At 44.3% G+C, this 24,285-nt stretch overlaps 15 non-coding genes across 15 annotated transcripts; all 15 read left to right on the top strand.

Moving 5' to 3' along the window:
• Positions 1 to 569: 569 nt before the first annotated feature.
• On the top strand, positions 570 to 760 carry LOC141204809 (U2 spliceosomal RNA). Its single transcript, XR_012275662.1, has one exon. It is a non-coding gene; the product is annotated as a U2 spliceosomal RNA (small nuclear RNA).
• Positions 761 to 1,875: 1,115 nt separating this feature from the next.
• On the top strand, positions 1,876 to 2,066 carry LOC141204808 (U2 spliceosomal RNA). Its single transcript, XR_012275661.1, has one exon. It is a non-coding gene; the product is annotated as a U2 spliceosomal RNA (small nuclear RNA).
• A 1,115-nt stretch (positions 2,067 to 3,181) lies between these two features.
• Positions 3,182 to 3,372, top strand: LOC141204807 (U2 spliceosomal RNA). Its single transcript, XR_012275660.1, has one exon. It is a non-coding gene; the product is annotated as a U2 spliceosomal RNA (small nuclear RNA).
• A 1,115-nt stretch (positions 3,373 to 4,487) lies between these two features.
• On the top strand, positions 4,488 to 4,678 carry LOC141204806 (U2 spliceosomal RNA). The gene has a single exon (XR_012275659.1). It is a non-coding gene; the product is annotated as a U2 spliceosomal RNA (small nuclear RNA).
• A 1,115-nt stretch (positions 4,679 to 5,793) lies between these two features.
• On the top strand, positions 5,794 to 5,984 carry LOC141204805 (U2 spliceosomal RNA). The gene has a single exon (XR_012275658.1). It is a non-coding gene; the product is annotated as a U2 spliceosomal RNA (small nuclear RNA).
• Positions 5,985 to 7,099: 1,115 nt separating this feature from the next.
• Positions 7,100 to 7,290, top strand: LOC141204804 (U2 spliceosomal RNA). The gene has a single exon (XR_012275657.1). It is a non-coding gene; the product is annotated as a U2 spliceosomal RNA (small nuclear RNA).
• A 1,115-nt stretch (positions 7,291 to 8,405) lies between these two features.
• LOC141204803 (U2 spliceosomal RNA) lies at positions 8,406 to 8,596 on the top strand. The gene has a single exon (XR_012275656.1). It is a non-coding gene; the product is annotated as a U2 spliceosomal RNA (small nuclear RNA).
• A 1,115-nt stretch (positions 8,597 to 9,711) lies between these two features.
• Positions 9,712 to 9,902, top strand: LOC141204802 (U2 spliceosomal RNA). Its single transcript, XR_012275655.1, has one exon. It is a non-coding gene; the product is annotated as a U2 spliceosomal RNA (small nuclear RNA).
• Positions 9,903 to 11,017: 1,115 nt separating this feature from the next.
• Positions 11,018 to 11,208, top strand: LOC141204115 (U2 spliceosomal RNA). Its single transcript, XR_012275087.1, has one exon. It is a non-coding gene; the product is annotated as a U2 spliceosomal RNA (small nuclear RNA).
• Positions 11,209 to 12,323: 1,115 nt separating this feature from the next.
• LOC141204800 (U2 spliceosomal RNA) lies at positions 12,324 to 12,514 on the top strand. Its single transcript, XR_012275653.1, has one exon. It is a non-coding gene; the product is annotated as a U2 spliceosomal RNA (small nuclear RNA).
• Positions 12,515 to 13,629: 1,115 nt separating this feature from the next.
• On the top strand, positions 13,630 to 13,820 carry LOC141204799 (U2 spliceosomal RNA). Its single transcript, XR_012275652.1, has one exon. It is a non-coding gene; the product is annotated as a U2 spliceosomal RNA (small nuclear RNA).
• Positions 13,821 to 14,935: 1,115 nt separating this feature from the next.
• LOC141204798 (U2 spliceosomal RNA) lies at positions 14,936 to 15,126 on the top strand. The gene has a single exon (XR_012275651.1). It is a non-coding gene; the product is annotated as a U2 spliceosomal RNA (small nuclear RNA).
• Positions 15,127 to 16,241: 1,115 nt separating this feature from the next.
• LOC141204797 (U2 spliceosomal RNA) lies at positions 16,242 to 16,432 on the top strand. Its single transcript, XR_012275650.1, has one exon. It is a non-coding gene; the product is annotated as a U2 spliceosomal RNA (small nuclear RNA).
• A 6,068-nt stretch (positions 16,433 to 22,500) lies between these two features.
• LOC141204359 (U2 spliceosomal RNA) lies at positions 22,501 to 22,696 on the top strand. Its single transcript, XR_012275293.1, has one exon. It is a non-coding gene; the product is annotated as a U2 spliceosomal RNA (small nuclear RNA).
• A 1,115-nt stretch (positions 22,697 to 23,811) lies between these two features.
• LOC141204529 (U2 spliceosomal RNA) lies at positions 23,812 to 24,002 on the top strand. The gene has a single exon (XR_012275390.1). It is a non-coding gene; the product is annotated as a U2 spliceosomal RNA (small nuclear RNA).
• The last annotated feature ends 283 nt before the right edge of the window (positions 24,003 to 24,285 follow it).

Genomic DNA, 24,285 nt, shown 5'->3' with positions numbered 1-24,285 from the left:
AAGAGAACCCAACCCAAAAAGTTTGGTTGATTAGTCTGTGGCATTCTGTTAAACTGTTGCTTATGGCGGTCTCTGTGAGCTTCTCAGCGACATTCAGCCAGCCAGGTATCCTGCCTGCAGTAGATGGAATGTGGCAATGGAACGCTGGCTGCGCGTGTCATAATAGGCTCTGAGCCTTTATATACCTGTGCACAGCAGCAGCCACCTTCAGTCTGCTGCTGGACAGCCAGCAGCAGCAGCAGCAGGAGAGGTATGTAATCAGGAGCCCTCCTGCTAAGGGTAGACAGCTGCTCGTTCCACCCCACCCCCCGCCTTAGTTGGTTCTCCTCCCTTCCAACGGTGTTGAGGCGGGTGGGAACAGCAGGGGGTGAAGGTGCTGTGTTTAAAGAGGTGGAGTTATGCAGATCTAAAACGCGTGGATTGCAGCAGCAGCAAGCCGAAAAGTGCAGGCATGTAAGGGATCTAGAGGTTGACAACATGTCTTCTTAACGGGAGTCCAGGAGCTCATCTCCACAAATGGACTTTTCAGGATCCTTGGGTGGCTCCGTAGTTTGAAACCAATTCTGGTTATCGCTTCTCGGCCTTTTGGCTAAGATCAAGTGTAGTATCTGTTCTTATCAGTTTAATATCTGATACGTCCCCTATCTGGGGACCATATATTAAATGGATTTTTAGAACAGGGAGATGGAAAAAGAGCTTGCTCTGTCCACTCCACGCATTGACCTGGTATTGCAGTATCTCCAGGACCGGTGCACCCCTTCTTTAATGCAGTTTCTAAAATCAGAAAGAATTGAATTCAATGTTTTTTGTTCATTTTGCTTGTTTGTCGGATTTTGGGATGGACTCTTTGGCTTTGCTTTTCTTCTCCTCATTGGATTTTTCATGTTCAAAGTTGCAGAAGCCAGATTACAAGCTCATTTTGGTTCAACTTCAGCAACTGTGCATTGCATTGCCATGTAATGTGATGCAATGCTATCTTTCTAGCTCTCCCTTTTTACTTCCTTTTGGATAAACAGACATATTAGGCAAGCATTTTGGAGCTTTCACCTAAATAACTACAGGTGGTGAGATAAGCTGCACAATATAATTGACCTTTCAGTATATTGTTGCACACACACCATCTATTTAGCAAATGCCCTTGTTATCAACAGCAGCCTTTTAAACTCACCTGAGCTAACAGGTATGTGCGCTGGTTACTCTGCTGCGCTTAAAATTTCTTTTTTGGTTTGCTACAATGCCTTTTCTGAAACGTTGTCTCCTTCTGCTGGAACACTGACTTCTTTCATTTAATGCCTGCAGACTATAAAAGAGAACCCAACCCAAAAAGTTTGGTTGATTAGTCTGTGGCATTCTGTTAAACTGTTGCTTATGGCGGTCTCTGTGAGCTTCTCAGCGACATTCAGCCAGCCAGGTATCCTGCCTGCAGTAGATGGAATGTGGCAATGGAACGCTGGCTGCGCGTGTCATAATAGGCTCTGAGCCTTTATATACCTGTGCACAGCAGCAGCCACCTTCAGTCTGCTGCTGGACAGCCAGCAGCAGCAGCAGCAGGAGAGGTATGTAATCAGGAGCCCTCCTGCTAAGGGTAGACAGCTGCTCGTTCCACCCCACCCCCCGCCTTAATTGGTTCTCCTCCCTTCCAACGGTGTTGAGGCGGGTGGGAACAGCAGGGGGTGAAGGTGCTGTGTTTAAAGAGGTGGAGTTATGCAGATCTAAAACGCGTGGATTGCAGCAGCAGCAAGCCGAAAAGTGCAGGCATGTAAGGGATCTAGAGGTTGACAACATGTCTTCTTAACGGGAGTCCAGGAGCTCATCTCCACAAATGGACTTTTCAGGATCCTTGGGTGGCTCCGTAGTTTGAAACCAATTCTGGTTATCGCTTCTCGGCCTTTTGGCTAAGATCAAGTGTAGTATCTGTTCTTATCAGTTTAATATCTGATACGTCCCCTATCTGGGGACCATATATTAAATGGATTTTTAGAACAGGGAGATGGAAAAAGAGCTTGCTCTGTCCACTCCACGCATTGACCTGGTATTGCAGTATCTCCAGGACCGGTGCACCCCTTCTTTAATGCAGTTTCTAAAATCAGAAAGAATTGAATTCAATGTTTTTTGTTCATTTTGCTTGTTTGTCGGATTTTGGGATGGACTCTTTGGCTTTGCTTTTCTTCTCCTCATTGGATTTTTCATGTTCAAAGTTGCAGAAGCCAGATTACAAGCTCATTTTGGTTCAACTTCAGCAACTGTGCATTGCATTGCCATGTAATGTGATGCAATGCTATCTTTCTAGCTCTCCCTTTTTACTTCCTTTTGGATAAACAGACATATTAGGCAAGCATTTTGGAGCTTTCACCTAAATAACTACAGGTGGTGAGATAAGCTGCACAATATAATTGACCTTTCAGTATATTGTTGCACACACACCATCTATTTAGCAAATGCCCTTGTTATCAACAGCAGCCTTTTAAACTCACCTGAGCTAACAGGTATGTGCGCTGGTTACTCTGCTGCGCTTAAAATTTCTTTTTTGGTTTGCTACAATGCCTTTTCTGAAACGTTGTCTCCTTCTGCTGGAACACTGACTTCTTTCATTTAATGCCTGCAGACTATAAAAGAGAACCCAACCCAAAAAGTTTGGTTGATTAGTCTGTGGCATTCTGTTAAACTGTTGCTTATGGCGGTCTCTGTGAGCTTCTCAGCGACATTCAGCCAGCCAGGTATCCTGCCTGCAGTAGATGGAATGTGGCAATGGAACGCTGGCTGCGCGTGTCACAATAGGCTCTGAGCCTTTATATACCTGTGCACAGCAGCAGCCACCTTCAGTCTGCTGCTGGACAGCCAGCAGCAGCAGCAGCAGGAGAGGTATGTAATCAGGAGCCCTCCTGCTAAGGGTAGACAGCTGCTCGTTCCACCCCACCCCCCGCCTTAGTTGGTTCTCCTCCCTTCCAACGGTGTTGAGGCGGGTGGGAACAGCAGGGGGTGAAGGTGCTGTGTTTAAAGAGGTGGAGTTATGCAGATCTAAAACGCGTGGATTGCAGCAGCAGCAAGCCGAAAAGTGCAGGCATGTAAGGGATCTAGAGGTTGACAACATGTCTTCTTAACGGGAGTCCAGGAGCTCATCTCCACAAATGGACTTTTCAGGATCCTTGGGTGGCTCCGTAGTTTGAAACCAATTCTGGTTATCGCTTCTCGGCCTTTTGGCTAAGATCAAGTGTAGTATCTGTTCTTATCAGTTTAATATCTGATACGTCCCCTATCTGGGGACCATATATTAAATGGATTTTTAGAACAGGGAGATGGAAAAAGAGCTTGCTCTGTCCACTCCACGCATTGACCTGGTATTGCAGTATCTCCAGGACCGGTGCACCCCTTCTTTAATGCAGTTTCTAAAATCAGAAAGAATTGAATTCAATGTTTTTTGTTCATTTTGCTTGTTTGTCGGATTTTGGGATGGACTCTTTGGCTTTGCTTTTCTTCTCCTCATTGGATTTTTCATGTTCAAAGTTGCAGAAGCCAGATTACAAGCTCATTTTGGTTCAACTTCAGCAACTGTGCATTGCATTGCCATGTAATGTGATGCAATGCTATCTTTCTAGCTCTCCCTTTTTACTTCCTTTTGGATAAACAGACATATTAGGCAAGCATTTTGGAGCTTTCACCTAAATAACTACAGGTGGTGAGATAAGCTGCACAATATAATTGACCTTTCAGTATATTGTTGCACACACATCATCTATTTAGCAAATGCCCTTGTTATCAACAGCAGCCTTTTAAACTCACCTGAGCTAACAGGTATGTGCGCTGGTTACTCTGCTGCGCTTAAAATTTCTTTTTTGGTTTGCTACAATGCCTTTTCTGAAACGTTGTCTCCTTCTGCTGGAACACTGACTTCTTTCATTTAATGCCTGCAGACTATAAAAGAGAACCCAACCCAAAAAGTTTGGTTGATTAGTCTGTGGCATTCTGTTAAACTGTTGCTTATGGCGGTCTCTGTGAGCTTCTCAGCGACATTCAGCCAGCCAGGTATCCTGCCTGCAGTAGATGGAATGTGGCAATGGAACGCTGGCTGCGCGTGTCATAATAGGCTCTGAGCCTTTATATACCTGTGCACAGCAGCAGCCACCTTCAGTCTGCTGCTGGACAGCCAGCAGCAGCAGCAGCAGGAGAGGTATGTAATCAGGAGCCCTCCTGCTAAGGGTAGACAGCTGCTCGTTCCACCCCACCCCCCGCCTTAATTGGTTCTCCTCCCTTCCAACGGTGTTGAGGCGGGTGGGAACAGCAGGGGGTGAAGGTGCTGTGTTTAAAGAGGTGGAGTTATGCAGATCTAAAACGCGTGGATTGCAGCAGCAGCAAGCCGAAAAGTGCAGGCATGTAAGGGATCTAGAGGTTGACAACATGTCTTCTTAACGGGAGTCCAGGAGCTCATCTCCACAAATGGACTTTTCAGGATCCTTGGGTGGCTCCGTAGTTTGAAACCAATTCTGGTTATCGCTTCTCGGCCTTTTGGCTAAGATCAAGTGTAGTATCTGTTCTTATCAGTTTAATATCTGATACGTCCCCTATCTGGGGACCATATATTAAATGGATTTTTAGAACAGGGAGATGGAAAAAGAGCTTGCTCTGTCCACTCCACGCATTGACCTGGTATTGCAGTATCTCCAGGACCGGTGCACCCCTTCTTTAATGCAGTTTCTAAAATCAGAAAGAATTGAATTCAATGTTTTTTGTTCATTTTGCTTGTTTGTCGGATTTTGGGATGGACTCTTTGGCTTTGCTTTTCTTCTCCTCATTGGATTTTTCATGTTCAAAGTTGCAGAAGCCAGATTACAAGCTCATTTTGGTTCAACTTCAGCAACTGTGCATTGCATTGCCATGTAATGTGATGCAATGCTATCTTTCTAGCTCTCCCTTTTTACTTCCTTTTGGATAAACAGACATATTAGGCAAGCATTTTGGAGCTTTCACCTAAATAACTACAGGTGGTGAGATAAGCTGCACAATATAATTGACCTTTCAGTATATTGTTGCACACACACCATCTATTTAGCAAATGCCCTTGTTATCAACAGCAGCCTTTTAAACTCACCTGAGCTAACAGGTATGTGCGCTGGTTACTCTGCTGCGCTTAAAATTTCTTTTTTGGTTTGCTACAATGCCTTTTCTGAAACGTTGTCTCCTTCTGCTGGAACACTGACTTCTTTCATTTAATGCCTGCAGACTATAAAAGAGAACCCAACCCAAAAAGTTTGGTTGATTAGTCTGTGGCATTCTGTTAAACTGTTGCTTATGGCGGTCTCTGTGAGCTTCTCAGCGACATTCAGCCAGCCAGGTATCCTGCCTGCAGTAGATGGAATGTGGCAATGGAACGCTGGCTGCGCGTGTCATAATAGGCTCTGAGCCTTTATATACCTGTGCACAGCAGCAGCCACCTTCAGTCTGCTGCTGGACAGCCAGCAGCAGCAGCAGCAGGAGAGGTATGTAATCAGGAGCCCTCCTGCTAAGGGTAGACAGCTGCTCGTTCCACCCCACCCCCCACCTTAATTGGTTCTCCTCCCTTCCAACGGTGTTGAGGCGGGTGGGAACAGCAGGGGGTGAAGGTGCTGTGTTTAAAGAGGTGGAGTTATGCAGATCTAAAACGCGTGGATTGCAGCAGCAGCAAGCCGAAAAGTGCAGGCATGTAAGGGATCTAGAGGTTGACAACATGTCTTCTTAACGGGAGTCCAGGAGCTCATCTCCACAAATGGACTTTTCAGGATCCTTGGGTGGCTCCGTAGTTTGAAACCAATTCTGGTTATCGCTTCTCGGCCTTTTGGCTAAGATCAAGTGTAGTATCTGTTCTTATCAGTTTAATATCTGATACGTCCCCTATCTGGGGACCATATATTAAATGGATTTTTAGAACAGGGAGATGGAAAAAGAGCTTGCTCTGTCCACTCCACGCATTGACCTGGTATTGCAGTATCTCCAGGACCGGTGCACCCCTTCTTTAATGCAGTTTCTAAAATCAGAAAGAATTGAATTCAATGTTTTTTGTTCATTTTGCTTGTTTGTCGGATTTTGGGATGGACTCTTTGGCTTTGCTTTTCTTCTCCTCATTGGATTTTTCATGTTCAAAGTTGCAGAAGCCAGATTACAAGCTCATTTTGGTTCAACTTCAGCAACTGTGCATTGCATTGCCATGTAATGTGATGCAATGCTATCTTTCTAGCTCTCCCTTTTTACTTCCTTTTGGATAAACAGACATATTAGGCAAGCATTTTGGAGCTTTCACCTAAATAACTACAGGTGGTGAGATAAGCTGCACAATATAATTGACCTTTCAGTATATTGTTGCACACACACCATCTATTTAGCAAATGCCCTTGTTATCAACAGCAGCCTTTTAAACTCACCTGAGCTAACAGGTATGTGCGCTGGTTACTCTGCTGCGCTTAAAATTTCTTTTTTGGTTTGCTACAATGCCTTTTCTGAAACGTTGTCTCCTTCTGCTGGAACACTGACTTCTTTCATTTAATGCCTGCAGACTATAAAAGAGAACCCAACCCAAAAAGTTTGGTTGATTAGTCTGTGGCATTCTGTTAAACTGTTGCTTATGGCGGTCTCTGTGAGCTTCTCAGCGACATTCAGCCAGCCAGGTATCCTGCCTGCAGTAGATGGAATGTGGCAATGGAACGCTGGCTGCGCGTGTCATAATAGGCTCTGAGCCTTTATATACCTGTGCACAGCAGCAGCCACCTTCAGTCTGCTGCTGGACAGCCAGCAGCAGCAGCAGCAGGAGAGGTATGTAATCAGGAGCCCTCCTGCTAAGGGTAGACAGCTGCTCGTTCCACCCCACCCCCCGCCTTAATTGGTTCTCCTCCCTTCCAACGGTGTTGAGGCGGGTGGGAACAGCAGGGGGTGAAGGTGCTGTGTTTAAAGAGGTGGAGTTATGCAGATCTAAAACGCGTGGATTGCAGCAGCAGCAAGCCGAAAAGTGGAGGCATGTAAGGGATCTAGAGGTTGACAACATGTCTTCTTAACGGGAGTCCAGGAGCTCATCTCCACAAATGGACTTTTCAGGATCCTTGGGTGGCTCCGTAGTATGAAACCAATTCTGGTTATCGCTTCTCGGCCTTTTGGCTAAGATCAAGTGTAGTATCTGTTCTTATCAGTTTAATATCTGATACGTCCCCTATCTGGGGACCATATATTAAATGGATTTTTAGAACAGGGAGATGGAAAAAGAGCTTGCTCTGTCCACTCCACGCATTGACCTGGTATTGCAGTATCTCCAGGACCGGTGCACCCCTTCTTTAATGCAGTTTCTAAAATCAGAAAGAATTGAATTCAATGTTTTTTGTTCATTTTGCTTGTTTGTCGGATTTTGGGATGGACTCTTTGGCTTTGCTTTTCTTCTCCTCATTGGATTTTTCATGTTCAAAGTTGCAGAAGCCAGATTACAAGCTCATTTTGGTTCAACTTCAGCAACTGTGCATTGCATTGCCATGTAATGTGATGCAATGCTATCTTTCTAGCTCTCCCTTTTTACTTCCTTTTGGATAAACAGACATATTAGGCAAGCATTTTGGAGCTTTCACCTAAATAACTACAGGTGGTGAGATAAGCTGCACAATATAATTGACCTTTCAGTATATTGTTGCACACACACCATCTATTTAGCAAATGCCCTTGTTATCAACAGCAGCCTTTTAAACTCACCTGAGCTAACAGGTATGTGCGCTGGTTACTCTGCTGCGCTTAAAATTTCTTTTTTGGTTTGCTACAATGCCTTTTCTGAAACGTTGTCTCCTTCTGCTGGAACACTGACTTCTTTCATTTAATGCCTGCAGACTATAAAAGAGAACCCAACCCAAAAAGTTTGGTTGATTAGTCTGTGGCATTCTGTTAAACTGTTGCTTATGGCGGTCTCTGTGAGCTTCTCAGCGACATTCAGCCAGCCAGGTATCCTGCCTGCAGTAGATGGAATGTGGCAATGGAACGCTGGCTGCGCGTGTCATAATAGGCTCTGAGCCTTTATATACCTGTGCACAGCAGCAGCCACCTTCAGTCTGCTGCTGGACAGCCAGCAGCAGCAGCAGCAGGAGAGGTATGTAATCAGGAGCCCTGCTGCTAAGGGTAGACAGCTGCTCGTTCCACCCCACCCCCCGCCTTAATTGGTTCTCCTCCCTTCCAACGGTGTTGAGGCGGGTGGGAACAGCAGGGGGTGAAGGTGCTGTGTTTAAAGAGGTGGAGTTATGCAGATCTAAAACGCGTGGATTGCAGCAGCAGCAAGCCGAAAAGTGCAGGCATGTAAGGGATCTAGAGGTTGACAACATGTCTTCTTAACGGGAGTCCAGGAGCTCATCTCCACAAATGGACTTTTCAGGATCCTTGGGTGGCTCCGTAGTTTGAAACCAATTCTGGTTATCGCTTCTCGGCCTTTTGGCTAAGATCAAGTGTAGTATCTGTTCTTATCAGTTTAATATCTGATACGTCCCCTATCTGGGGACCATATATTAAATGGATTTTTAGAACAGGGAGATGGAAAAAGAGCTTGCTCTGTCCACTCCACGCATTGACCTGGTATTGCAGTATCTCCAGGACCGGTGCACCCCTTCTTTAATGCAGTTTCTAAAATCAGAAAGAATTGAATTCAATGTTTTTTGTTCATTTTGCTTGTTTGTCGGAGTTTGGGATGGACTCTTTGGCTTTGCTTTTCTTCTCCTCATTGGATTTTTCATGTTCAAAGTTGCAGAAGCCAGATTACAAGCTCATTTTGGTTCAACTTCAGCAACTGTGCATTGCATTGCCATGTAATGTGATGCAATGCTATCTTTCTAGCTCTCCCTTTTTACTTCCTTTTGGATAAACAGACATATTAGGCAAGCATTTTGGAGCTTTCACCTAAATAACTACAGGTGGTGAGATAAGCTGCACAATATAATTGACCTTTCAGTATATTGTTGCACACACACCATCTATTTAGCAAATGCCCTTGTTATCAACAGCAGCCTTTTAAACTCACCTGAGCTAACAGGTATGTGCGCTGGTTACTCTGCTGCGCTTAAAATTTCTTTTTTGGTTTGCTACAATGCCTTTTCTGAAACGTTGTCTCCTTCTGCTGGAACACTGACTTCTTTCATTTAATGCCTGCAGACTATAAAAGAGAACCCAACCCAAAAAGTTTGGTTGATTAGTCTGTGGCATTCTGTTAAACTGTTGCTTATGGCGGTCTCTGTGAGCTTCTCAGCGACATTCAGCCAGCCAGGTATCCTGCCTGCAGTAGATGGAATGTGGCAATGGAACGCTGGCTGCGCGTGTCATAATAGGCTCTGAGCCTTTATATACCTGTGCACAGCAGCAGCCACCTTCAGTCTGCTGCTGGACAGCCAGCAGCAGCAGCAGCAGGAGAGGTATGTAATCAGGAGCCCTCCTGCTAAGGGTAGACAGCTGCTCGTTCCACCCCACCCCCCGCCTTAATTGGTTCTCCTCCCTTCCAACGGTGTTGAGGCGGGTGGGAACAGCAGGGGGTGAAGGTGCTGTGTTTAAAGAAGTGGAGTTATGCAGATCTAAAACGCGTGGATTGCAGCAGCAGCAAGCCGAAAAGTGGAGGCATGTAAGGGATCTAGAGGTTGACAACATGTCTTCTTAACGGGAGTCCAGGAGCTCATCTCCACAAATGGACTTTTCAGGATCCTTGGGTGGCTCCGTAGTTTGAAACCAATTCTGGTTATCGCTTCTCGGCCTTTTGGCTAAGATCAAGTGTAGTATCTGTTCTTATCAGTTTAATATCTGATACGTCCCCTATCTGGGGACCATATATTAAATGGATTTTTAGAACAGGGAGATGGAAAAAGAGCTTGCTCTGTCCACTCCACGCATTGACCTGGTATTGCAGTATCTCCAGGACCGGTGCACCCCTTCTTTAATGCAGTTTCTAAAATCAGAAAGAATTGAATTCAATGTTTTTTGTTCATTTTGCTTGTTTGTCGGATTTTGGGATGGACTCTTTGGCTTTGCTTTTCTTCTCCTCATTGGATTTTTCATGTTCAAAGTTGCAGAAGCCAGATTACAAGCTCATTTTGGTTCAACTTCAGCAACTGTGCATTGCATTGCCATGTAATGTGATGCAATGCTATCTTTCTAGCTCTCCCTTTTTACTTCCTTTTGGATAAACAGACATATTAGGCAAGCATTTTGGAGCTTTCACCTAAATAACTACAGGTGGTGAGATAAGCTGCACAATATAATTGACCTTTCAGTATATTGTTGCACACACACCATCTATTTAGCAAATGCCCTTGTTATCAACAGCAGCCTTTTAAACTCACCTGAGCTAACAGGTATGTGCGCTGGTTACTCTGCTGCGCTTAAAATTTCTTTTTTGGTTTGCTACAATGCCTTTTCTGAAACGTTGTCTCCTTCTGCTGGAACACTGACTTCTTTCATTTAATGCCTGCAGACTATAAAAGAGAACCCAACCCAAAAAGTTTGGTTGATTAGTCTGTGGCATTCTGTTAAACTGTTGCTTATGGCGGTCTCTGTGAGCTTCTCAGCGACATTCAGCCAGCCAGGTATCCTGCCTGCAGTAGATGGAATGTGGCAATGGAACGCTGGCTGCGCGTGTCATAATAGGCTCTGAGCCTTTATATACCTGTGCACAGCAGCAGCCACCTTCAGTCTGCTGCTGGACAGCCAGCAGCAGCAGCAGCAGGAGAGGTATGTAATCAGTAGCCCTCCTGCTAAGGGTAGACAGCTGCTCGTTCCACCCCACCCCCCGCCTTAATTGGTTCTCCTCCCTTCCAACGGTGTTGAGGCGGGTGGGAACAGCAGGGGGTGAAGGTGCTGTGTTTAAAGAGGTGGAGTTATGCAGATCTAAAACGCGTGGATTGCAGCAGCAGCAAGCCGAAAAGTGCAGGCATGTAAGGGATCTAGAGGTTGACAACATGTCTTCTTAACGGGAGTCCAGGAGCTCATCTCCACAAATGGACTTTTCAGGATCCTTGGGTGGCTCCGTAGTTTGAAACCAATTCTGGTTATCGCTTCTCGGCCTTTTGGCTAAGATCAAGTGTAGTATCTGTTCTTATCAGTTTAATATCTGATACGTCTCCTATCTGGGGACCATATATTAAATGGATTTTTAGAACAGGGAGATGGAAAAAGAGCTTGCTCTGTCCACTCCACGCATTGACCTGGTATTGCAGTATCTCCAGGACCGGTGCACCCCTTCTTTAATGCAGTTTCTAAAATCAGAAAGAATTGAATTCAATGTTTTTTGTTCATTTTGCTTGTTTGTCGGATTTTGGGATGGACTCTTTGGCTTTGCTTTTCTTCTCCTCATTGGATTTTTCATGTTCAAAGTTGCAGAAGCCAGATTACAAGCTCATTTTGGTTCAACTTCAGCAACTGTGCATTGCATTGCCATGTAATGTGATGCAATGCTATCTTTCTAGCTCTCCCTTTTTACTTCCTTTTGGATAAACAGACATATTAGGCAAGCATTTTGGAGCTTTCACCTAAATAACTACAGGTGGTGAGATAAGCTGCACAATATAATTGACCTTTCAGTATATTGTTGCACACACACCATCTATTTAGCAAATGCCCTTGTTATCAACAGCAGCCTTTTAAACTCACCTGAGCTAACAGGTATGTGCGCTGGTTACTCTGCTGCGCTTAAAATTTCTTTTTTGGTTTGCTACAATGCCTTTTCTGAAACGTTGTCTCCTTCTGCTGGAACACTGACTTCTTTCATTTAGTGCCTGCAGACTATAAAAGAGAACCCAACCCAAAAAGTTTGGTTGATTAGTCTGTGGCATTCTGTTAAACTGTTGCTTATGGCGGTCTCTGTGAGCTTCTCAGCGACATTCAGCCAGCCAGGTATCCTGCCTGCAGTAGATGGAATGTGGCAATGGAACGCTGGCTGCGCGTGTCATAATAGGCTCTGAGCCTTTATATACCTGTGCACAGCAGCAGCCACCTTCAGTCTGCTGCTGGACAGCCAGCAGCAGCAGCAGCAGGAGAGGTATGTAATCAGGAGCCCTCCTGCTAAGGGTAGACAGCTGCTCGTTCCACCCCACCCCCCGCCTTAATTGGTTCTCCTCCCTTCCAACGGTGTTGAGGCGGGTGGGAACAGCAGGGGGTGAAGGTGCTGTGTTTAAAGAGGTGGAGTTATGCAGATCTAAAACGCGTGGATTGCAGCAGCAGCAAGCCGAAAAGTGCAGGCATGTAAGGGATCTAGAGGTTGACAACATGTCTTCTTAACGGGAGTCCAGGAGCTCATCTCCACAAATGGACTTTTCAGGATCCTTGGGTGGCTCCGTAGTTTGAAACCAATTCTGGTTATCGCTTCTCGGCCTTTTGGCTAAGATCAAGTGTAGTATCTGTTCTTATCAGTTTAATATCTGATACGTCCCCTATCTGGGGACCATATATTAAATGGATTTTTAGAACAGGGAGATGGAAAAAGAGCTTGCTCTGTCCACTCCACGCATTGACCTGGTATTGCAGTATCTCCAGGACCGGTGCACCCCTTCTTTAATGCAGTTTCTAAAATCAGAAAGAATTGAATTCAATGTTTTTTGTTCATTTTGCTTGTTTGTCGGATTTTGGGATGGACTCTTTGGCTTTGCTTTTCTTCTCCTCATTGGATTTTTCATGTTCAAAGTTGCAGAAGCCAGATTACAAGCTCATTTTGGTTCAACTTCAGCAACTGTGCATTGCATTGCCATGTAATGTGATGCAATGCTATCTTTCTAGCTCTCCCTTTTTACTTCCTTTTGGATAAACAGACATATTAGGCAAGCATTTTGGAGCTTTCACCTAAATAACTACAGGTGGTGAGATAAGCTGCACAATATAATTGACCTTTCAGTATATTGTTGCACACACACCATCTATTTAGAAAATGCCCTTGTTATCAACAGCAGCCTTTTAAACTCACCTGAGCTAACAGGTATGTGCGCTGGTTACTCTGCTGCGCTTAAAATTTCTTTTTTGGTTTGCTACAATGCCTTTTCTGAAACGTTGTCTCCTTCTGCTGGAACACTGACTTCTTTCATTTAATGCCTGCAGACTATAAAAGAGAACCCAACCCAAAAAGTTTGGTTGATTAGTCTGTGGCATTCTGTTAAACTGTTGCTTATGGCGGTCTCTGTGAGCTTCTCAGCGACATTCAGCCAGCCAGGTATCCTGCCTGCAGTAGATGGAATGTGGCAATGGAACGCTGGCTGCGCGTGTCATAATAGGCTCTGATCCTTTATATACCTGTGCACAGCAGCAGCCACCTTCAGTCTGCTGCTGGACAGCCAGCAGCAGCAGCAGCAGGAGAGGTATGTAATCAGGAGCCCTCCTGCTAAGGGTAGACAGCTGCTCGTTCCACCCCACCCCCCGCCTTAATTGGTTCTCCTCCCTTCCAACGGTGTTGAGGCGGGTGGGAACAGCAGGGGGTGAAGGTGCTGTGTTTAAAGAGGTGGAGTTATGCAGATCTAAAACGCGTGGATTGCAGCAGCAGCAAGCCGAAAAGTGCAGGCATGTAAGGGATCTAGAGGTTGACAACATGTCTTCTTAACGGGAGTCCAGGAGCTCATCTCCACAAATGGACTTTTCAGGATCCTTGGGTGGCTCCGTAGTTTGAAACCAATTCTGGTTATCGCTTCTCGGCCTTTTGGCTAAGATCAAGTGTAGTATCTGTTCTTATCAGTTTAATATCTGATACGTCCCCTATCTGGGGACCATATATTAAATGGATTTTTAGAACAGGGAGATGGAAAAAGAGCTTGCTCTGTCCACTCCACGCATTGACCTGGTATTGCAGTATCTCCAGGACCGGTGCACCCCTTCTTTAATGCAGTTTCTAAAATCAGAAAGAATTGAATTCAATGTTTTTTGTTCATTTTGCTTGTTTGTCGGATTTTGGGATGGACTCTTTGGCTTTGCTTTTCTTCTCCTCATTGGATTTTTCATGTTCAAAGTTGCAGAAGCCAGATTACAAGCTCATTTTGGTTCAACTTCAGCAACTGTGCATTGCATTGCCATGTAATGTGATGCAATGCTATCTTTCTAGCTCTCCCTTTTTACTTCCTTTTGGATAAACAGACATATTAGGCAAGCATTTTGGAGCTTTCACCTAAATAACTACAGGTGGTGAGATAAGCTGCACAATATAATTGACCTTTCAGTATATTGTTGCACACACACCATCTATTTAGCAAATGCCCTTGTTATCAACAGCAGCCTTTTAAACTCACCTGAGCTAACAGGTATGTGCGCTGGTTACTCTGCTGCGCTTAAAATTTCTTTTTTGGTTTGCTACAATGCCTTTTCTGAAACGTTGTCTCCTTCTACTGGAACACTGACTTCTTTCATTTAGTGCCTGCAGACTATAAAAGAGAACCCAACCCAAAAAGTTTGGTTGATTAGTCTGTGGCATTCTGTTAAACTGTTGCTTATGGCGGTCTCTGTGAGCTTCTCAGCGACATTCAGCCAGCCAGGTATCCTGCCTGCAGTAGATGGAATGTGGCAATGGAACGCTGGCTGCGCGTGTCATAATAGGCTCTGAGCCTTTATATACCTGTGCACAGCAGCAGCCACCTTCAGTCTGCTGCTGGACAGCCAGCAGCAGCAGCAGCAGGAGAGGTATGTAATCAGGAGCCCTCCTGCTAAGGGTAGACAGCTGCTCGTTCCACCCCACCCCCCGCCTTAATTGGTTCTCCTCCCTTCCAACGGTGTTGAGGCGGGTGGGAACAGCAGGGGGTGAAGGTGCTGTGTTTAAAGAGGTGGAGTTATGCAGATCTAAAACGCGTGGATTGCAGCAGCAGCAAGCCGAAAAGTGCAGGCATGTAAGGGATCTAGAGGTTGACAACATGTCTTCTTAACGGGAGTCCAGGAGCTCATCTCCACAAATGGACTTTTCAGGATCCTTGGGTGGCTCCGTAGTTTGAAACCAATTCTGGTTATCGCTTCTCGGCCTTTTGGCTAAGATCAAGTGTAGTATCTGTTCTTATCAGTTTAATATCTGATACGTCCCCTATCTGGGGACCATATATTAAATGGATTTTTAGAACAGGGAGATGGAAAAAGAGCTTGCTCTGTCCACTCCACGCATTGACCTGGTATTGCAGTATCTCCAGGACCGGTGCACCCCTTCTTTAATGCAGTTTCTAAAATCAGAAAGAATTTAATTCAATGTTTTTTGTTCATTTTGCTTGTTTGTCGGATTTTGGGATGGACTCTTTGGCTTTGCTTTTCTTCTCCTCATTGGATTTTTCATGTTCAAAGTTGCAGAAGCCAGATTACAAGCTCATTTTGGTTCAACTTCAGCAACTGTGCATTGCATTGCCATGTAATGTGATGCAATGCTATCTTTCTAGCTCTCCCTTTTTACTTCCTTTTGGATAAACAGAAATATTAGGCAAGCATTTTGGAGCTTTCACCTAAATAACTACAGGTGGTGAGATAAGCTGCACAATATAATTGACCTTTCAGTATATTGTTGCACACACACCATCTATTTAGCAAATGCCCTTGTTATCAACAGCAGCCTTTTAAACTCACCTGAGCTAACAGGTATGTGCGCTGGTTACTCTGCTGCGCTTAAAATTTCTTTTTTGGTTTGCTACAATGCCTTTTCTGAAACGTTGTCTCCTTCTGCTGGAACACTGACTTCTTTCATTTAATGCCTGCAGACTATAAAAGAGAACCCAACCCAAAAAGTTTGGTTGATTAGTCTGTGGCATTCTGTTAAACTGTTGCTTATGGCGGTCTCTGTGAGCTTCTCAGCGACATTCAGCCAGCCAGGTATCCTGCCTGCAGTAGATGGAATGTGGCAATGGAACGCTGGCTGCGCGTGTCATAATAGGCTCTGAGCCTTTATATACCTGTGCACAGCAGCAGCCACCTTCAGTCTGCTGCTGGACAGCCACCAGCAGCAGCAGCAGGAGAGGTATGTAATCAGGAGCCCTCCTGCTAAGGGTAGACAGCTGCTCGTTCCACCCCATCCCCCGCCTTAATTGGATCTCCTCCCTTCCAACGGTGTTGAGGCGGGTGGGAACAGCAGGGGGTGAAGGTGCTGTGTTTAAAGAGGTGGAGTTATGCAGATCTAAAACGCGTGGATTGCAGCAGCAGCAAGCCGAAAAGTGCAGGCATGTAAGGGATCTAGAGGTTGACAACATGTCTTCTTAACGGGAGTCCAGGAGCTCATCTCCACAAATGGACTTTTCAGGATCCTTGGGTGGCTCCGTAGTTTGAAACCAATTCTGGTTATCGCTTCTCGGCCTTTTGGCTAAGATCAAGTGTAGTATCTGTTCTTATCAGTTTAATATCTGATACGTCCCCTATCTGGGGACCATATATTAAATGGATTTTTAGAACAGGGAGATGGAAAAAGAGCTTGCTCTGTCCACTCCACGCATTGACCTGGTATTGCAGTATCTCCAGGACCGGTGCACCCCTTCTTTAATGCAGTTTCTAAAATCAGAAAGAATTGAATTCAATGTTTTTTGTTCATTTTGCTTGTTTGTCGGATTTTGGGATGGACTCTTTGGCTTTGCTTTTCTTCTCCTCATTGGATTTTTCATGTTCAAAGTTGCAGAAGCCAGATTACAAGCTCATTTTGGTTCAACTTCAGCAACTGTGCATTGCATTGCCATGTAATGTGATGCAATGCTATCTTTCTAGCTCTCCCTTTTTACTTCCTTTTGGATAAACAGACATATTAGGCAAGCATTTTGGAGCTTTCACCTAAATAACTACAGGTGGTGAGATAAGCTGCACAATATAATTGACCTTTCAGTATATTGTTGCACACACACCATCTATTTAGCAAATGCCCTTGTTATCAACAGCAGCCTTTTAAACTCACCTGAGCTAACAGGTATGTGCGCTGGTTACTCTGCTGCGCTTAAAATTTCTTTTTTGGTTTGCTACAATGCCTTTTCTGAAACGTTGTCTCCTTCTGCTGGAACACTGACTTCTTTCATTTAATGCCTGCAGACTATAAAAGAGAACCCAACCCAAAAAGTTTGGTTGATTAGTCTGTGGCATTCTGTTAAACTGTTGCTTATGGCGGTCTCTGTGAGCTTCTCAGCGACATTCAGCCAGCCAGGTATCCTGCCTGCAGTAGATGGAATGTGGCAATGGAACGCTGGCTGCGCGTGTCATAATAGGCTCTGAGCCTTTATATACCTGTGCACAGCAGCAGCCACCTTCAGTCTGCTGCTGGACAGCCAGCAGCAGCAGCAGCAGGAGAGGTATGTAATCAGGAGCCCTCCTGCTAAGGGTAGACAGCTGCTCGTTCCACCCCACCCCCCGCCTTAATTGGTTCTCCTCCCTTCCAACGGTGTTGAGGCGGGTGGGAACAGCAGGGGGTGAAGGTGCTGTGTTTAAAGAGGTGGAGTTATGCAGATCTAAAACGCGTGGATTGCAGCAGCAGCAAGCCGAAAAGTGCAGGCATGTAAGGGATCTAGAGGTTGACAACATGTCTTCTTAACGGGAGTCCAGGAGCTCATCTCCACAAATGGACTCTTCAGGATCCTTGGGTGGCTCCGTAGTTCGAAACCAATTCTGGTTATCGCTTCTCGGCCTTTTGGCAAGATCAGTGGTGGTTTTCTGCTGCTGGTGTTGTTTGGAGGGCAGTTGTGACTGGGGTTCCCCCTTGTGGGGCCCTAGTGTGCGATTGAGCGGCGATTGTGTTTATCTGCTGTAAAAATGGTGGAGAAAACACGTGGATTAGAGGACTCGGTCCGTCTGAAGGTGGCTGCAGGTCATGAAGGAGAAATCGGTTTGGACCAAGTTTGCGTTGATGTCTTGAAGAACATTAATGGCTTGAAGGTAACGGATGTATTGGCACTGCAGGATTTTCAGAAACAAGGAATTTATGATATCACTTTTGTTTCTTTGAGTATTTGCCAGAGAGTCTACATGGAGTTGGTACGAATGAAGGAAGAAAAGGAATTGAAATGCCTAGAGTTTATTGCACTGGAACCTCTGTTCCAGCAGACATATAAGTATGTGGTTGTGCACATGTATAACCCTAAAGTTCCGGATGAGACTGTTTCCAATTTTTTAGCTCGGTATTGTAGTGAGGTTAAATTTTTGGGAAGAATGAAGAACAAATACAATTATCTAAATGGCAAGAGGAGATATGTTGTAAAACTGAGACCGGATGATAGAGCTATTGGGGGTGCCAAGAGCATTCCTGCACAGTTTTCTATCGGAGGAGAAAGGGGATTTTGTTTTTATAATGGACAGATGGAATATTGTAGGAAGTGTCATGAGTTTGGACATGTTCAGAAAGATTGTCCAGTGCAAGGTGATGTTTGTAGAGGTTGTGGGAAATCTGGGCATGTTGCAAGTGGTTGCCCAATGAATAAGGTGTGTGATTTGTGTGGACATGCAGATCACCTTGCAAGGAAATGTAGATTGTGGGCTCAGATTCCTAGGTCACAGGTGGACGCTGAAGAGAGGCAGAAGAAGACTCGGCAGGAAAGTGGGGAGGAGGGCGAAGGCTCAGACTCAGAGGGGGAAAGCCAAAAACAAGATGGTGGTAGGGGAAGAGACCATGCGGTGCCCAAGATGGAGGAAAAGGGGCGGAGCCAGAAGAAAGTTGGTTTGAGGGAGGGGCTGGAAGTAATAAACAAAGTAGCTGATGTGCATGGCCCGGGTGATGGGATGGATTTGTCTAATATGGCGGAGTCAGTGAATCCTGTTTTGGGAAGAGATGGGGGTGAGGAAATGGAGGTTTTGGAGGAGGAGGATTCTGATTCGGATGGAACTATAACCCCTCAGCAGCGTGATAGGGTTAACAGTGATTGGAGTGAAAATGAGGAGGAAGATGATGGCAAGGAGGAGAGTTATGCCTCCGTGATTAAAAGAAGTAAGGTGGAGGGGTGTTGGTCTGGGGGGCAGGAAGATCCAGTCTCCCTAAGACCAGGTTATTCTAACAGGGACTCGAGTTCTGAGTCGCCTGATATACGTAGAAAAGTGGGTGGCAGGAGTGGGTTTTCTCCTGGTTCATGATGGATCGGGTATGGTGGAGATTTTTTCCTGTTGTTATGATGGCGTTGTGTGTTGCTTCTCTGAATGTACGAGGGATTGGTTCTGCTTGTAGGAGAGCAGGGATACTGGAGTACATTGAGAGTGTGAATGCAGATATTGTCTGTCTGCAGGAATGTGTAATTAAATCTGCCCCGCATGAGAGTGAGTGGAATAAGGGGCAATCTTTTTGGTCCCCATGCTCAGAAAACAGGAATGAAGGGGTGGGCATTTTACTGTGTAATTCCAGTCTAAAGGTTTTAGAGTTTACAGTAATCATACCTGGGAGATGTTTGTTTTTATTAGTGGATTTTTTAGGTCAGCGGGTACGGGTTTTTAATGTTTATGCCCCTGCTGATAAACAAGCAAGAGTTGGGTTTTTGGAGTCTCTAAAGTTGTTTTTACCAGGCAGAGACTTCACTATAGTGGCTGGAGATTTTAATTGTCAGATCCGCAAAAGATCGTAAGAGCTCTACGGAAGGTAGGACTGATGTTACGTCTAATATTTTAAATCAGATTGTGCAGGATTTACGCTACACGGATGCTGGTCTGATGGTTGGGCCAAGTGATAAGTTCACATACATATCAGACAGTGGACGTAGTGTTTCCCGAATTGACTATGTTTTTATGTCTGAAGGGATTAAGGTGGCCAAGTGCAACCACGTGATGACGACTTTTTCTGACCACAAGATGATAGTGGTAGATCTGTGTATAGCTGAGTCCCTGGCTTTTGGAAAGGGACTCTGGAAGCTGAACGTAAGCCTGCTGGAAGAGGAGAGTGTTAAGGTTGGTTTTAATAAAGTGTTTTTGTCTTGTGTGTCTGAACAGCACCTTTTTAAAGATTTGCTAGAGTGGTGGGACTGGGCTAAGGAGAAATTTGCATGTTATTTTAAAGGGGTGTGTTTTAGGAGAGCGAAAGCCAAAAGGGATCATGATGCTGCTGTTATTTCAAAATTGGAAGTACTCCATAAGTTTAAGAGAGCGGGGATGGAGGTGGATAAAGAGATTGCAGATTTGAAGGACGAACTGAAGAAGATACTTATTGAAAAAGGGAAGACTATTATGTTTAAGGCAAAAATAAAGCACATGGAGGAAAATGAGCAATGTTCGAGATACTTTTTTAAAAAATGTTTTAAACCTAAAGGGGTTTTTAAGTCTGTTTTTTCTCCTGCAGGGGAGGTATCTGGGGATGAGATGATTGGCAGTATTCTTTCCTTTTATGAAACACTCTTCTCTAACGATAGTAGAGCCAGTGATGCGGAAATTAATGATTATTGCAAAGTATTAACTAATAATATTCCTGAGGAGAAAATTGGGTTTTTAAGTGAGGAGGTTGGGAAAGATGAAATTAGACGGGCAGTGGATGGCTTGGCGAAAGGCAAGACGCCAGGCTGTGATGGTCTTCCTGCTGAATTTTATGTTAGATTTTGGGATATTATAGGTGTGGAGTTTTCCCGGGTGGTGCAATATGGTTTTACTCATGGGATTTTATCGGTTTCTATGCGTAGGGGGATTGTTACGCTGATTCATAAGAAAGGGGACATGAGGGATATTAAAAATTGGAGGCCCATAACATTGTTAAACAGTGATTACAAAATTATTTCTAAAATTGTGGCTGGTAGACTGGCAGATGTGATAGGTGATATGGTGGGGGAGTATCAGGCATGTGCAGTGCCTGGTAGGAAAATTTCAGATAATTTGCTGCTTCTAAGAGACTTAATTTATCAGGCTAATTTGAATAAGAATGCTCTTTTGTTACAGTCGGTGGACCTGGAGAAAGCCTTTGATAAAATATCACATAGATTTTTGTTCTCTGCTTTAAGTCACCTTGGTGTTCCGGATAAATTATTGATGGTCATTAAGAGTTTTTATTGTGGGGTCAGTAGCCAGATTTTAGTTAATGGGCATGTGAGTTCCAGTTTTAATATTTTATCGGGAGTTAGGCAGGGTTGTCCCCTGTCACCAATTCTTTTTATCTGTGTGGTGGAGGCCCTTTTAAAAAGTGTGCAAGTTGACAAGTGTGTGGCTGGTGTTTTTATTCCTGGGGGATCCGGGGGTCCAGTCAAGTCTTTAAGTTATATGGATGATATTGTTTTTACTTGTGGTTCACAGGCGGATCTCAATAGAGTGAATTTGCACGTAAGGATTTTTTGTTGTGTGGCTGGTATGGCGGTGAATTGGGGAAAGTGCCAGCTTTGTAACTTTGGGAGGCAGGTTGAGGTTAACGTGGCAGGAGTGGAGAGTAGGGAGGAAATTGAGGTTCTTGGTGTCATCTTTGAGAAGGAACTGAAAGGGAAAAGCAGCCTGAAGATTCTAGAAGACAAAATGGATCAGAAGTTGAACTTTTGGAAACTAAGGAACCTGTCGCTGAGAGGGAAAGTGCTGGTAATCAAGTCTGTGATTCTCCCGCTTCTGCTGTACACTGCTTTGATTTTCCCACCTGCTGTGCTTTGGACAAAGAGAGTGACAAGGAAACTGTTTGTGTTTTTTTGGGGATCCAAAATGGAGAAACTAAGAAGAGGAATGGTTATGTGTTCTGTGGAAAATGGGGGTTGTGATTTTCCTAACATTGATTTATTTTTAAGAATGCATTATTTTTTGAACATTTATAAATTATCCCAGTGCAATAACAGGACTGCGGACATGTGCAAATATTTAGCAGGACGGCTTTTCCAGAAATGGAGCTGGTGTGAGAAGGATTTAAGAAAACCAGTTTCGTTTGTGATACCGTTTTTTTATGTGGTGCTTAGGTCCTTCTATGATCAAAATGGGATAAGCTCCATGGTTAGACCGGACAAAAAACTGATTGTCTCAGGTATTAAGAAGAAGGAGATGTTATGTGATGTGCCGTTTTGTAATAATGCACAGTCTGGACAGGTGTGGAAGCTTTTTTTCATGCGTGGAATCAGCAACAGACAGAAGGATGTAACCTGGATGGCGTTGCATGGATGCTTGCCAACAAGGGCTTTTTTGAATGACCGGGGGATAAAGGTTCAAGAACTATGTCCTAGGGAAGGTTGCAATAAGGTGGAAACAATACAGCATATTTTTTGGGACTGTTTTTTTGCTAAAAAAGTTTTTACCTTGTTGTCACGTATGTTTGTTGCTTTAGTTGGTTTTCATTGTTTCGATTTTGAAAGGATTTTAATAGGTCAAGATTTTAAGTACTCGCAAAGGAAGCGGGCAAGCTGGATTATTTTTGTCATATATAAAGAGGTTTTATGGGACGTTCGGAATTTGGTGATTTTTAAAAAGATTGTTTTTTCCCCCATGGAATGCAGAAAGATTTTTCTTGCTAGACTGTTTTATGCCTATTTATTGGATAAAAAGAAGTATGGTGAGACAGCAGCAGAAGCACTCTGGAACTTTTCACATTGGACTTCTTACAGTAAGTAACAGTTAATTGCAGGGTTGTGTTTTTTGGGATTTTGTTTTTGTTTTTCCGAATGATGATTTGAGAACCCGTTATGTGAATATGCGCTATGATGCATAAATTAATGTGGGTCTTAATCTGAGGAAAAAAAAAAAAAAATCTGTTCTTATCAGTTTAATATCTGATACGTCCCCTATCTGGGGACCATATATTAAATGGATTTTTAGAACAGGGAGATGGAAAAAGAGCTTGCTCTGTCCACTCCACGCATTGACCTGGTATTGCAGTATCTCCAGGACCGGTGCACCCCTTCTTTAATGCAGTTTCTAAAATCAGAAAGAATTGAATTCAATGTTTTTTGTTCATTTTGCTTGTTTGTCGGATTTTGGGATGGACTCTTTGGCTTTGCTTTTCTTCTCCTCATTGGATTTTTCATGTTCAAAGTTGCAGAAGCCAGATTACAAGCTCATTTTGGTTCAACTTCAGCAACTGTGCATTGCATTGCCATGTAATGTGATGCAATGCTATCTTTCTAGCTCTCCCTTTTTACTTCCTTTTGGATAAACAGACATATTAGGCAAGCATTTTGGAGCTTTCACCTAAATAACTACAGGTGGTGAGATAAGCTGCACAATATAATTGACCTTTCAGTATATTGTTGCACACACACCATCTATTTAGCAAATGCCCTTGTTATCAACAGCAGCCTTTTAAACTCACCTGAGCTAACAGGTATGTGCGCTGGTTACTCTGCTGCGCTTAAAATTTCTTTTTTGGTTTGCTACAATGCCTTTTCTGAAACGTTGTCTCCTTCTGCTGGAACACTGACTTCTTTCATTTAATGCCTGCAGACTATAAAAGAGAACCCAACCCAAAAAGTTTGGTTGATTAGTCTGTGGCATTCTGTTAAACTGTTGCTTATGGCGGTCTCTGTGAGCTTCTCAGCGACATTCAGCCAGCCAGGTATCCTGCCTGCAGTAGATGGAATGTGGCAATGGAACGCTGGCTGCGCGTGTCATAATAGGCTCTGAGCCTTTATATACCTGTGCACAGCAGCAGCCACCTTCAGTCTGCTGCTGGACAGCCAGCAGCAGCAGCAGCAGGAGAGGTATGTAATCAGGAGCCCTCCTGCTAAGGGTAGACAGCTGCTCGTTCCACCCCACCCCCCGCCTTAATTGGTTCTCCTCCCTTCCAACGGTGTTGAGGCGGGTGGGAACAGCAGGGGGTGAAGGTGCTGTGTTTAAAGAGGTGGAGTTATGCAGATCTAAAACGCGTGGATTGCAGCAGCAGCAAGCCGAAAAGTGCAGGCATGTAAGGGATCTAGAGGTTGACAACATGTCTTCTTAACGGGAGTCCAGGAGCTCATCTCCACAAATGGACTTTTCAGGATCCTTGGGTGGCTCCGTAGTTTGAAACCAATTCTGGTTATCGCTTCTCGGCCTTTTGGCTAAGATCAAGTGTAGTATCTGTTCTTATCAGTTTAATATCTGATACGTCCCCTATCTGGGGACCATATATTAAATGGATTTTTAGAACAGGGAGATGGAAAAAGAGCTTGCTCTGTCCACTCCACGCATTGACCTGGTATTGCAGTATCTCCAGGACCAGTGCACCCCTTCTTTAATGCAGTTTCTAAAATCAGAAAGAATTGAATTCAATGTTTTTTGTTCATTTTGCTTGTTTGTCGGATTTTGGGATGGACTCTTTGGCTTTGCTTTTCTTCTCCTCATTGGATTTTTCATGTTCAAAGTTGCAGAAGCCAGATTACAAGCTCATTTTGGTTCAACTTCAGCAACTGTGCATTGCATTGCCATGTAATGTGATGCAATGCTATCTTTCTAGCTCTCCCTTTTTACTTCCTTTTGGATAAACAGACATATTAGGCAAGCATTTTGGAGCTT

The sequence above is a fragment of the Phyllobates terribilis genome, unplaced genomic scaffold (assembly GCF_046119375.1).
Source record: "Phyllobates terribilis strain yellow unplaced genomic scaffold, ASM4611937v1 Scaffold_134__1_contigs__length_4944459, whole genome shotgun sequence".
Lineage (NCBI taxonomy): Eukaryota > Metazoa > Chordata > Amphibia > Anura > Dendrobatidae > Phyllobates > Phyllobates terribilis.
Note: the sequence above shows the minus strand (reverse complement) of the source record. Positions and strands in the feature narration are given on the sequence as shown.